The sequence below is a fragment of the Trichomycterus rosablanca genome, chromosome 18 (assembly GCF_030014385.1).
Source record: "Trichomycterus rosablanca isolate fTriRos1 chromosome 18, fTriRos1.hap1, whole genome shotgun sequence".
Lineage (NCBI taxonomy): Eukaryota > Metazoa > Chordata > Actinopteri > Siluriformes > Trichomycteridae > Trichomycterus > Trichomycterus rosablanca.
In genome coordinates this window covers 24,514,542-24,528,085 of record NC_086005.1, presented here as the reverse complement: position 1 = coordinate 24,528,085, position 13,544 = coordinate 24,514,542, and positions in this window count along the sequence as shown.

Below are 13,544 nucleotides of genomic sequence, written 5' to 3'. Positions count from 1 at the left end.
GGCAGCTTTGCAGAAAATGTGATGGGGCACAGATCTTACTTTAAAGATATGTTCATGGAATATTAGAGCTGGTCTTTCAGGTGTTACGGTTAATGTCACTGCCACTGTAATGGCAAAAATTAAGAAAAGCTGTCTTTGAACCTCTACCATAGTCATTCTAATGAATACTCTATAGTTTGCTGTCCAGATGGGTGGTAAATTGGGTAGGGAGGGCAAAAACAACTAAAACCACAGCCCAAATTCTCAAGCTCCTCTTCTTTTTTGACCTTCTTAAAATTAATTCTATTCCCCTATCATTAAAGGTGTCACCCACTCACATAACACGTTTATATAAGGCTACAACTGGTCATCAAAAGCTGTTATAGCGCCTCACAGCTTTATGACTAAAAGTGGATGTTTCACTTTTGCATTTAAACAAGGTCACTGCTGTCAACTCATGCCGAGGCCAAGCTGTGATATACAGCGCCCCAAAGAAAGCACCATATCTTATCAGCCAATTGCAATTCTGGCCGTGTGAGCATGGAGGAATGTGACGATTGCCCACTGCCGAGTTAATATCCAGGGTGCTCCAAGCTCTGTCAGAGGCCAACACTTTCAACTGATCGATGTCGAGTCCAGAACAGCCTTTAAGCAGTGGAATATCCGTCTCTTTAAAAAGTTACCTTGCCTCAAAGCACCTTTTTTAAAGCTACGTATTTATTATACTTATAGGTTTAACATGAGTCAAAGTCTTCTTACCCTACCCCATGTTTATAAATTTTGAGTAATCAGGACATTATTTTTATTTTGAAACATTCCACAATAAGCAGGTGAGGGTATCATGATTGGGTATAAAAAAAGGGTCCATCACAGTCATTACAAATAATGTAGGTCTAATGTATGTATTTATGTCCTATGTATCTAGCATTCATAATCAAGTTTTCAGTGCTAAAGACAAAATTTACCATCCAAACAGCAAATGCCAACATCTTATCATATAATGGGGTGCAACAGTGCCCACAGCATTGGTGACTTGCATATTTATGAAGGTACCATTGACAAGCGGTGTATATTAGAACTTTAGAGAGGCATTTCCAGGTATCATTCTGCACTTCGAATACACAGAGTGGATGTGTTTAACTGAGATTAACAAATTACAGATTTTTGTGTTTATTGCATTTTACAAAATGTCCCAACTTTTCTGGGAATGGGTTTGTGCTCATAAATGAGAGCAATTATGTTATGGACACAAGTTAGGATAGAATACTACAAAAGAAAAGGAAAGGTTACTAGTAATGATTACTAAATCGTTACAAACACAGCTTGTTTGAGAAGAAAATTGTAAATAAAAGTCTAATTTTTTTCTGTGTAGTCAAGCTGTCCCGATAATTTTGCTCAGCTCCAATTAAAGTGGCCTGCATTCTGTAAGAACAGAGTCTTACTGAGATGCTGTTGGAACTCATTCTGAATGAGAATATGCCAGTCACTGTTTATTGGGGGAGTATTTTTTTTAAAGGCGTCATCCTACCCAGTGGATTTACAGTTGATAGTGAGGCATCCATCTCACTGGTGAGGATTTTAACAGAACATAATTTCTGTTGTGTGAGTTCAATCTGTGCCGTCCATTCTTTTCAGCCTCTCAAGGGTGCTCTGGTAAAGCCTGAGCCATCTGATCATACCAGCTCTGCTGTGCAACCTACATGTCGCACTCGCTGGTAGAGTAAAATCTCTGAGAACCGTGGCCGTCAGGCATCGCAGAGTGGCTCCCGCAATTCACAGCCCATATGGTTTCAAAATAGGAAATAATTTGCGCCGCGGCGTGAAAAACAATTGCCAAGCCAGTCTGCCGTTCTGGCGCTGAACAACGCTCGCCATGGGCTATTGTTGTGTTTTTCTGGAAGTTTCATGTTTTTAATTAAAAAAAGTTTAAGAAACAGCAAATATTAATGCATCAGGTTTACATAGACCGTTTTTATGATACAAAATTAATGAGTATGGCATGTATAATATGTAAAATATAGTGGGGTTTCATAGATTTGTACACATGAGCTTAAATATTATAAAAACTTACTGGTACTTGTTAAAATGATACTATACATACACTCTAAAAAATAAAACATTGGGTCAACAAAAAAAATTAAGGCAACGTTTTGCATTAGTCTTTTTGAGTTATGCCAACTTCTCCTAGAATTACGTTGACCCAACACAATATTTTAAATTACACAAACTTAATAACTGTCAACATGAACAGATATTTTTAAGTTAGTGTTAATTAAAAATGCTTTTTACTGAATTATGAAAACCTAAAATATTGTGTTGGATCAACGTAATTCTACAAGCAGTTGGCATAACTCAAAAAGACTAATGCAAAATGTTGCCTTGATTTTTTTTGTTGACCCAATGTTTTATTTAATATTCATTTAACTTAAAAGTTTTAATACTAAATATAACATTGGGTCAACAGAAAAAATCAAGGCAACATTTTGCATTAGTCTTTTTGAGTTATGCCAACTGCTTGTAGAATTACGTTGATCCAACATCCTGTAGCCTAATATCTCTAAACATTAATTTGAATGTTTGTTAGCATTGCACTGAATTTGCTGAATGTAAAACAATTTAAACAATGATACAAGAACAAGGAAACATGAATTATTACCAAAAAATTATTTATTACAGAACACATCTACTTTTAACAAATCCCATTAGTGGACAACAATAAAAACTATGAAAAAACAAATTCCACATATCAGTCTGTAAAATCAGTATTTTAAAAATTATATGAATTAAACAAATGAGTAATGTTTATTGTTTAGTTTATTTTTACCTAGAACGCAAACACGTAATAATTAGCTAGCCAACCTTAGCATAGTTGTTGGCTACTTTTGCTACACAAACATTGTAAAATAGACTAGACAAAAAATAAGTTTTTAATAGCTCACCAGGGAAATTTTATGTCACTGGAAATATTTTAATCCATGAAAAAGTCAAGTTTTACTCAGTATATATCACCAAATCGTGTGTTGGTCCATGCCACTCTGAAGAAAAGCTAGCTAGCTAATTTGCATAGCACTCAAACTCTCTCTTTCCCGCTCTCTCGCTCTTGTAGTTTGTGCCTGCCGACCTTCAACTGCAAAGCGGGCAAATTATTCAAATCACAAAAGTGAAATCTGTAGATATATAGGTCAAAAATTGTTTGTAACAGTTAGAATGCTCACCTTGCTTGTGAAAGACTCACTCCACAGTGAAGAAAGGGCGCCTTGAAAACACAGACCGTTTCTGTTCGTGTGGGCGGGGCGAATTTAAACTACTGAGAAAATTAAGTCCTACAGTGTATGTATTTTAAGTTGCTAGAAGCTAAATTTTGTTCTTTATTGTTCAACCCAATATCTTAAGTTCAGGTGATTCATTATAGTGTGTTGAAACAACACTTGTAATTTGTGCGTTATCAGAACTCAATAAAATAACAACTGCAAGTAAAAAATTGTGTAATATAATGTAACTTGATTTTTTGGCATACAGCAGTGCATATATTTAAGTACTGGTTAAAGGCCATCTGAATTACTTTTTAGAGTGTACACTATCCTTTTAGCACTGTTGTGACATACTGTATCTGGACATGATCTCATATGATCCATGTGCCACCAGCATGGCTTGCTGTGATTTTAAGAGTGTGGTTATGTGTTAGACCACTTTTCTAAGTGTCTCTCAGTTTCTCTGTGCCCAGCTCACAGCTGGAATCGCCATGCTGTTGGGCGAGTTATAGCAGCTGCTTCCACAGAGGAGGATTAAACATGGAAACACATTCAGCTGCTGGTCACAGATAACAGCAAACACTGTGTTTATGGAGGATATTTAACTGTTGGCTCAGGGTTTTCAGAGGCTCTGGTACTAATACACCAGTAAAACCCTGCCACCCAGTCATTCACTATTATGCCCTGCTATGTAAGAATAGTTTTACTCACATGTACAATTTACGGCTGCAATACTGAAGCAAAAACTGTATTAAACACTAAATATTCATTCACTTTTAGGCTAAAAAAGTTACTATATGGCTAGAATTATGTGAACATCCCTGCAGTTATTAAGTTCAGGTATTTAAGTCACTCAACAAATGTAAAATAAATCCTGTGTCCAACTTTGTGGCAACCACGATTGTGTTCATATGTACAAAGTGAGGTCCATAATAACATGCACTCACTGAACACCTTATTATCTACACATATTACACAGATGAACTTTGTGGGTATACAGTTACTAACTAATGACCTGGCAGTGTGTTGTACTGGTATGAGTGTATCAGGTGCAGCTTAGTGCCAGTTCTGACAGTAGACTATTGCTCCAACCAAAAATATAAACTGACAGCGTTCTGTAAACAGAAATCATCCACTGATTGGAAATACACTGGCACCCTGCACCCAGTACTGATATGATGACTGGACTAAATCCTCCTGTATGGAATACGTTGTGTGCCAGTTGGCGTTCAAGCTGGAATTTGAAACATTTGTAGTGATTTGGCCCGGGATTTGAAGTAGATGATGATGAGTCCCTGCTAGGATAACAACATGTGTGAATGAGCGAGTGCACCTGCTCTGATTGGCAGAGAAGTCTTCGCTCTGCAAACATGCAAATGTGATTAAGTTAATTATAAGGAAGCCACAGAAAACAGGACATCTTTACATATTTGGCCATATTGTCAATTCAGTAATGCTAATTAATACTAAAACAGAATAAATCTGATATACTTTTTATCCTCTTAGTCCCCTTACTTAAAAATTAGTCTAATTGTTTTTGCTTCTTTGAGCTGATATACATATGAAAATAAAAACATAAGCCATTAAAGCCCATACTTACTAGTTTTATGAGTAGTTTGGGGAATAAACCAAAATTAGGACATTACTTGAGCACAAAGTGATTTAATAGCAGTTCTTTTGATTCTATCTTCAGTGGTGCTGTCAAACTATTGTGGCCCTTTTCCATTGCACAGTACTTGGTGTATGTTGGATATTTTTAAATCAATGATCCCACCATTAGTGGTTGTTTCCATGATCGGCCTACTGGTCCTAAATTTGGTTGCTTTTCTTGACCAGGGACCCAAATTAAGCAGGCTGTAGGAGGGGATTGAGAAACAATTGCTTTCAGTGTCTCATGGAGAATGGCCCTTGTACACAGACAATATTCATGAAGTATGGCACGGATAGTTCTAGATTTGGACATGTACCATATTGTACTGCAAACCCTGGGTCGTGACTCTTGGGTGGGTCACAGGCACATAAAAATGAAATTAACGTGTGGAGGCTTTACATTACATCTTGTAAACCACAGTGGGACCAGATTGCCTCAATTTGTATTAATTAAGTATATTTTGTTTTGTGTTTTGATGCAATTGATGCATTGTTTGATGCTTGGGTCGCGGTTAAAATCATGGACAAAATGTGGGTGGCTTAAAAAAAAAATGGACAAGAGACAATAGTGACTCCAGACCTCCTGCAGCCTGGGATCCTCAGCACTTCCTGAGCCCAATGCACCTGGGCATGTAGCGCTCTCCCCTTTACCATTAAGTAAAACATACATTTTAATTGAGTCCCCACTGAGTCGTGGTGAAGGCTTTTATAATCTCCCGCTCTAACAGATGGCTCACTATTTTTACCCTCACCTGCTGTCATGCTCAACGGGGCCGGAAGAGCGGCTGTAGTTTAATGGTCTCCCCTGGGCCTCCGCTCCCGACACACTCTACTGTAGGTTCAAGCCCACCTGGAGGGAGATGCCTACATGCCTGCGTTCAGTAAGAGGGGTAAAAAAACTGAATAAATCACACTGCGAGCTTTAATTTGGGTGAAAACAACAATTAGCCAACAAGAATGATGAGTATAGTGGAAAGCAGGTTAAAGCAGGTTTTAGAGCCTATGTTGGTCTTACAGGAGGGAAGGGGGTATGAGCATGTGATGTGTTGGACAGAGCTTGAAGGACTTTGGTTCTTAAGTTCTGTAATTGCAATTGTACAGCAAGCTGCAAATAATGAACTAACAATTTTACAGGTAACATGGTGACACACAGCTTTAAAGTCCTGGCTTTGATCCTCACATCTGGTTTTGAAACTGGGCATGCTTTTTTCACCAACATTGCCTGTTAGTGGATTTAAGGGGCAGGTTTTAAAAGGTCAGGTGAACCCAAGTAGAACTAGTGGAGATTGTACAATTTATTGTGGTGCTTGTTTTATTTACAGTCTTTATGTTTTTTTCTTGCTAGTAATACATAAAAAAAACCTTAATATTATTTTATATGATACCATGGGCCAATTAGCAAACTTAGTAAGTGACTTAGTAATTGGTTAAAAATTAAATATGTAAATGCTGCCCATGAACGTGGGTTAAGGACTTGCTATAAGTCTACGTTTCCTACCAGTGTATGAGGTTCTGGACCCACCATGGCTCTGATCAGGAAACAGTGCTTACTGTAGATAAAATTTCAGGTATGTTTAAAGACACTTCATTAGGACCTATAAGTTAGATCCATGGCATACACATGTACAAATAAGGACAAAGCAATAAGCTAATAATCTGCAATAGCACGTTTGTGTTAAAACCTACTTTTACTTCTTTTTCATGACTAAAAATTCCATGTAATAACTGTAATAAATATGGTAAACATTGTATAGCTTGCTGCATTTAATCTCTTCCATGCAGACCTGAAATAAGTACAAGCAGCATGAAAGCAATACAAAGCATTTAATAAACAGTTCACATGTCTTTGTATCAATGTCTAGACAGAAGCTCTGGGGGTTGGGTCACTCTTTTCATTGCTGTTGCAGGGCAGATGCCACTGTCCACGTCTTCACTTTCATAACTCAACTGATGGCTGACCTTTCCAGCACCAGATATTTCATTTTTAATCGCAGCTTCTAAATGATCTGGAGTTTGCTCTTTTCCTCTTTACCTTTCTTTGATGATTTAAAGCTTTTATATCTGAACAACTGAGTGACTCTAAAATTAATTACGGTTAACTTAAGAAGTCTTAACAAGCGAAGCACTCTTGGTAATGAACTTGTGCCCGTACTTGCTCTTACGGTTTATGTGGAAAGACCAAACTTTGGTTCTATTGAAAGACTTGATGGTATCAACAGTGACTGAAAGGATTAATTTCTTCTGTCATAAAAGGTCATATGAAAGCTCATTTTCTACTTTGACTGCTAGTCAATACTGTGACTTGAAAATGGCAGATAATATATTACAGAGAAATGGCAAGGTACATCACCAGTCAGGAAAGTTACAGAGAAAAGTTCAGGGGCAATTTAAATGAAAATATCTTCGATATTGACATTGAACACATCATGGGTGTAAAAGATGAGGACTTTTCATCTTAAATATAGAGTTCGATTGAAACAAAGACAAGGCTGATGGAATGCATAAAATATTTTCATTAAGAGTGGAACAGTGTTGATCATAAGCATAGTTATATATATATTTTAGTCAGGAAAGTTCAGAAGAAGGAAATTATGTTGTCTGAATATAATATATTTGTACATTCTTGTTTACTTAACAAATTCAACACATTGAAAATTACAACCAGGGTTGAATTCAGCAAGCACTATAGAGTATAAATCTTATTATTAATGTCAGGCAGTTTCTTGAAAATAATTCTGTAGGAAGACTATGCCACAAGGTAAAAAAAATCTAGAATAGCTGAGATTATTAAAAAAGGCTCTGGGACTCCACTGAACCCAACAGAGAGCCAACATATCTAAATGTAGGAAACTTGGAGGAGTGATGAATTTACCCAGAAATTAGTGCCGTATATGACATATATGGCATATATGACGTATATGAAAGGCACAATATGTTTCAGAAAAAAAACATCTAAAGAACTCCAGATATCTAGCTTAGCTAAAGTCAGTGGTTCCGGACTTACAAGGAAGAAACCACTCTCACAAGTGCTTGTCTGACAAAAGTCAAACACCTGATTGCTTTAATAATGTTGTGTGTTAAATAAATTATACATATTGTTTTGACAAATTCAGCCAGCACATGTCAGTGGTACTAAGATACTGTGGGACTTTGTGGCTGGATGCCTAATTTAAGGATTGATATACTGTGGCATTCAGCCAAACCATGATTCAAAACACAAAAGCAAGTGGTGAAAATTGAGGTCCCCACTTAAGCCCAATAAAGACGTCGTGACAAGACCTGCTGAGCAATTTATATCTAACAACAGCTAGTACACCCAAAAAAAACCTGATTTGAGCATATGCCAGGAATGCCTACTGTCTTGTTGAGGTGCCAGCACACACAGCAAAGTATCTGGCATGGTTCTCTTATCGATTTTCAGAAATAAATATTTTGATTATCTATAAAAGAGTGGACATCAGCTGGACTCTTAGAAAAGGCATGTGCTAGCCTGCAGCCCTTCTTGGCCAGCATTGGTGTTGTGTATGCGGCAGGGTTAACAAGTGCAGTTGGGTATATACAGTACAACTCAGGGAAAATACTAACACAACAGTGGTCTTTTGCTAAGGTCAGAAAAAACAACATGTCACCTTAAGCTGAGAGGACATTTGTCCAGATATACTCCAAGAACCACCAAATAGAAAGCCTGCAATTGAACATAAGCCGCTGAAACATGGGTAAAAACTGTCCACAATCAAGCAAGTTTAGGCTTACAGCTTGCCATTCAAGCCCCTGAATCTCTAATCAGCAGCAATGCTCATTCACTCTAAGCTCTAGGATAATTTAAAGTAGCCAATTTACCTTCCGCAGGTCTCTGGGACCCATGTTGTTCTCCAGCACCCACTTAGAAAGCCATAAATTCGGACACAAAAAGGATGTTTTGTTATTGACGGAAAATAGAACAAAAAAGGTTAAATGAAAGAGATTTGCTCATATCTCATGTGAACAGCCTCCTTTTCTTTCCATTTGAAAGTGTATTAGCGAAAGTAAACAAGACCGGCTTGCAGATTACCTCCTGGCTCAGGGTCCTCCACTTCTTAAATGCATGTTTACAGAGTGCATTGGGAACCTATTAACCAAACACTGCTTCCGGGTGACTTCTCACCCCTCTTTAAATCAATTTTGACGGGTCTTTAAACGGTCACATTGGTGTGTGTTTAAGCCTAATTTAGGTGAGCGGGGTTGTGTGAGATGTGAGTAGATGCAGTTAATGCTGATCTGATGCACGGGTACAGACTGGTATTTACAAAGAGACCATGATTGATGAGAGCTGCCAGCTGGTGATGTCTTGTGAATGAGACTCCCCCTGAGTGCCAGTGCTGGTGCATAAAGCTTCAATTAAATTCTGTTACCTTATATAACAAGAAGACTGTTTTAACTGATTTAATTCATCCAACATGTGTCTTATAAAATGTGTTATATACAGTATGTCTTAACTATTTTGCTTAATAGTGAACAATTCAGGTATCAGGTGAGCTCTAAATAAGGGTTTTCAAACGACCCACATTTTGTACATGATTTTTACCGAGACCCAGGCAACACAAACAAGTCATCAAAACACAAAATGAAATATACTTAATTATGGTGGCAATCTGGTCCCACTGTAGTTTACAAGATGTAACATAAAGCCGCCTCAAGGGGGCGTTTGTGTTCGTGTACCCTTTAATTATTATTATTTTTCTCTGTATTTCTCTTTTTTGTTGTTGTATTTCTTAGTATTAATCCTTATGGCACAATAAATATAACGCAAAGATAATTGTTTTTGTGTCTTTTTAAAACACCACTTAATGAATCATTTATAGTGTCAAGCTGCTAATTTTTTGTAAACCTCTGATGTTTCAAATAATAAAATAAAATGAGTTTTGCAGACCTTAAGAGTTGTAAGCATTCAGTAAACTTGATCAAATGCATCAAAAGCATTTTCAAAAAACAAAGCGTTTATTAATCCTCAATAAAACAATAATAAGTGTCTGCTAATGGATATTCAGTACTGTGTCTTTCAGAAGAAATGTACTTGACAGTTAGGCTGGTTACAAATTCATAACTAAGTAATAACATAAGTAAGTAACATTTATAAATAATGCTTTTAACCAAAAAGGAAGAAATAAACAACAGAATGAGTTAGTATATGTAATATGTATGTTGAACAAAGTTAAACTATTGCTGTTAACACAATTGAACTCATTTGTTTGTTTGTTTGTTTATTAGGATTTTAACGTCATGTTTTACACTTTGGTTACATTCATGACAGAAACAGTAGTCACTCATTACACAAGGTTCATCAGTTCACAAGGTTATATCAAACAGTCATGGACAATTTAGACTTGCATGTCTTTGGACTGTGGGAGGAAACCGGAGCACCCGGAGTAAACCCATGCAGACACGGGGAGAAAATGCAAACTCCACACATAAAGGACCCGGACCGCCACACCTGGGGATCGAACCCAGGACCTTTTTGCTGTGAGGCGACAGTGTTACCCACTGAGCCACCGTGCCGCCCAATTGAACTCATTTAAATAACTTTTTAAAAAGTAGTGATTGTATTATGTCACCCGTGATTATTTCCCGTACACAGCAGGTTTCACTGCAATACATGAGCATGTATGATATGATTATAATTAAACATTTAGATTATAATAACAATAAATCATCTATATGAACCTGTGGTGTTAATTAAACACTAGTAATTTTTCCTAATTATTTAATAGTTTTGATTACTTTTCTGAATTTCTGAAAACAAAGGAAGAAAGGTTTATATAAAAGAAGTTGCTTAAATTATTCTTGTATTTTTTTCTGATGTACTAGCCCCAAGCCTACTGTGTCACATGCTAAAAACCTCAAGCAGACAGAATTTTGCAGTGCCATAATTGTGTGTAGAGGAAATAAATGACACTTTATTGAGCTTTAACTCTACACCACCTGCTTTTATCTGCATGATGGTTCACATTAGCTCAAATAAATTGCTTTGTTTTCTGCTTTAGTATGCAAATGGAACTCAGCATGACAATATTTTTGCAAGTTTATTGTTTGAAGCACCTGATGCACTGGTAAAGACTGACACAGATCCATTGACCTAGGTTTCATACTTGTCTTGTCTGTGGATAACCACTCCACCCCCCTCAAATTGGCTTGCTCAAATTGCTCTGTTTAATTTTGCTTATTCTTTTATTACCCAAAGTTGTAAAAAGAGAACCCAGCATTTCCAAACTAGGCTTTTACTGACTTTAAAGCCCATTTTGGGAATACTTGGTGCATTTTTAGGCTTAGGGTTAAACTAGGTTAAGAGATAATTCTGTCTTCTGCACTTTGTTGTCTGTAATGATCTGTGCTGTATTTATACTCAAAACAGCTCTGGTCTTAATGAAGTGCTTAACAAAGTCGATTGAATAAACAAATTTAACACACACCCTTCAGGATCAGAACCTGTCTGACTTCCAAGCTGCCCTTCTACTCTTACTGAGAAGCTCTATGATGCCAAAGCTGCCACATTATCATTGCTTCTAATCCTCCTCAACCTAAAACACAGATTAATCTGTAGCCTTTAACACAATAAACCACATTAGAAGTCTCCGGCTCAGCATTTGGTTTGATCACATCTCACCTGAAGGGACAGTATTACCAAGTGTCCAGGGACGGATCTTTGTTTGCTTTGTGCAAATTCTCAAATGGACTTCCGGTGGGATTTGGTACTCTGTCTGCTTCTTCATTTTCTACACTTGCTTTCTTGTCGAAGGCATAATCTCCCACTGCTTTGTCTACCATTTCCATGCTGATTATATTCCACGTGTTCTCCCTGTAGACACTCAGATTTCAGCTCGCATCTTGTCAGTGTCTGGCAGACATCTCATAATGGATGTCGGCGCAGCACCTAAGGCTTAACCTCAGCAAGACTGAGCTTAAATCCGTTTCAGATGATATGCCCCTATTAAAAAAAGATCTTGCCATAACCTTGGACAATGAAACGCATCATCAGAGACTTTAAAAAGTAGTTCTGAATACTCTCTGCCTCTTCGAGACCCTGATCAGGATAAAGCACACAAAGACAAATGGATAAATGAATAATTACAGCCCAGTGTTCAGTTTATCACGAACGGTAAATTTCTCCTTCCCTTGCTCTCCTCTCCCTAACTAAGCTGTCACAGACCCGGAGACAGAAGCCTTACATGAAACCATTTGTTCCTAATGAACAAAGTGCTAGTGTGTGATGAATAGGCAAATTTGAGTAAGGTTTAAATATAGAGGAGAAAGAAGATGGGAATTTTTCTTGTAGACATCGCAAAAATAGAGGCTAAAGAGGAGAAATTGCTCCTGCGCTGTGTCAGAAGTTCCTACAGCTTTGTCAAGAGTCGGTGTCACTGTGCTGATTACTGACATTGTGGAAACAAGGAGAAAATGAAATTTAATTTGAGCCTGGGTGTAAAAGAAACCACCAAAAATTAGGACACAGAGGACAATGTGAGTGGGAAGGACAGCCAGAATGAAATACTTTACTTTGCATCCCCTAGGAAGGGAATGACTTCCCTAAGGTGGAGGGCTATTCTGGCACATGCAAACCAGTCAGGAATACAGTGCAGGTGCAGATAATAAGAAAGACAGGAAGGACAGACAGTGAGTGAGAGTGATCCCATATGGCTTAACCCAAAGAAAGAGCATTTAGAGCCCTAGGTAAGAGCATTTCTGTAATAGTAACAAAACAGTTATCAATAACAGTTGTAGTTAATCATGGTCAGGTTATGCCAGGCTGGGTCGACTCCAGTTGGAACTAATTAGGAATAAGAAATCAGTCTCCAAGAGCAGAGAATGTCCCATAACACAACACACTTTTGAGGTACACGTTTGGTTCTTGGTGGATGCTAAATAAATATGGGCTGGCTCTAACAGCATGTATCACAGCCTGCTGTTTTTGTGTACGCGCTCTGTTTGTGTACGTGTGTGTGTGTCTCAGGTAGGCTGGATACCAGGCACGCTCTTAAAGAACCAATATTATTCTGCAACAGGTGTGAAAAGCAAGACAAGGTGAGGAGAAGCTCATATTTCTACAGACACCAGCTGTTCAAAGCTGGCATGCTATACATAAGAATGTAAAATAAAACACTCGCTGCCTCGTTAAGCTCAAGGTTAAAGAGGCAGACACATGCCACATGGTGCCAGTGTGCTTCAATATTAACGATGATCGTTCCTGTGCCCTTTAGGATGGAACGAGTGTGACTTTTTCAGGATTGCATCAGTCAAATGAGAGAATTTAGATAATGTTGAAAAAAGATAATATTTTTAAACTTAGAAATGGTGTTATGGATGAGATCTATTACTGTTAATTCTTAATAGAGGTTAAACTGGGTCTTAGTAGAAAAACTGTTTGCCAAATTAATGTGAATACAATTCATGACCTTTTATTTCCAGAGGTTCTAGTGTTACGTTACATTGTTGATCTTGATCGCGGCTACTGTTTTTAAAAGCCTATTTCAAAAATACTGGGTACAAAGACTTGCAGTTCAACCTACTCTATTCTATATGTCATTTACTATTTAGGGTTTAAGTGTTTAATAAGAATCAATATTAAAATTAGTAGTTTGTTTTAGGAATATAATCTAATAGCTTTAAAAAGCTGCTAATTGGTTCTTTAAT